Source organism: Myotis lucifugus, unplaced genomic scaffold (assembly GCF_000147115.1).
Source record: "Myotis lucifugus unplaced genomic scaffold, Myoluc2.0 scaffold_254, whole genome shotgun sequence".
Classification (NCBI taxonomy): domain Eukaryota; kingdom Metazoa; phylum Chordata; class Mammalia; order Chiroptera; family Vespertilionidae; genus Myotis; species Myotis lucifugus.
This window is the reverse complement of record NW_005871302.1, coordinates 1,576,580-1,577,769: the sequence shown is the minus strand read 5'-3', so window position 1 is coordinate 1,577,769 and position 1,190 is coordinate 1,576,580.

Here is a 1,190-nt window from a genome sequence, read left to right as displayed (position 1 = left end):
AATGATGAATGAACCTGTTCCCCCTGGACACAAGGAAAAGAGTCCCCTTGTCCCCTATTTTGCTGGATTGGTGGAGGGGGCGGGACATCTGGCTGGAGGGCGAGGGAATAGGCGTGATGAGTACAGGGGGGACTCCTTGGGAGCTGTGCTGGGAGAGAAGCGTTTAAGCGCCCCCCCCCCCCCCCCTGCTTACTACCACAACAGCCTTCCGCGGGCCTCTGACCAGTGTATGCTTTGGCTCGGGGAGTCTGCTGTTTGTCTGAGGTGTCCCCTGCTTGCCCTCCTTCCCAGGGCTATTGGCAGGCCCGTTGTCCCACAAGCCGATGGCCAGCTGTGCAGCTGTCTGGGGCAGTGTCTGGGGCAATGGGGCGTGAGAACATCTGGGGCTGAGCGTGCCGAACGGCCAGGCAGTGGGGTAGGGTCCCCCGGGTCTGCCATGGTAGCACAGAGGGGCAAAGGTCCAAGGGAGCCCTCATCGCGTGGGGACACGCGGTTGTGCCCCTGGCTGACTGAGGGTCTCTGTGTCTGTGCAGCCAAGTCAGGGTTCTTTTCCTCCACAGTGTGTGAAGGCAGGGAGTGCGCTCGCTCGGAGCTGGGCACACAGGAGTACGTGTCTGTGGTCCTTGCTATGAGAGAGGATGGGGATTAGGGAGGACAGGGAGGGAGGCTGCTTTCAGACTGAAGAAGGGTGTGTGAGAGCAGGCGGGGCTGTGATATACCAGCCACCACCATGACCCACCCCCATCCCACCCCAGGCCTCTGTGGACTCGCCAGACTAGGTCAGGCCCCTGTTCATTGCTCTTACAATACCCTGTTCTTCCTTTCCAGCTCATATTCCAGATGTAATTGATGATTTGGTTAATGTCTGTCCCTGACTCTTCTCTAAGATCCCTGAGGTCCCCTCTCTGCTGATTTAATATTGCGTTCCCAGCATCAGCCTCGGTGTCTGGCTTGTAGTGGGAGCTCAGTATAGACAGGGAGACGGGCTCTCAAGAGGTGTCCATGACAAGATATCATCATATCCTTCCCCTGCTCACACAAGTTCACATTCACGGCTCCCTGGGCCTCCCTCATCGGCTTTCTAATTGAAAGGCCTGCAGTCAACAGCCACATTGTTCCCCAAATTCACTTCCCTTAAGCTCTCCTTTAGCCGGAAGAGCCCTTTCTTCTGCCCCCCTCCCCCCCCCCCC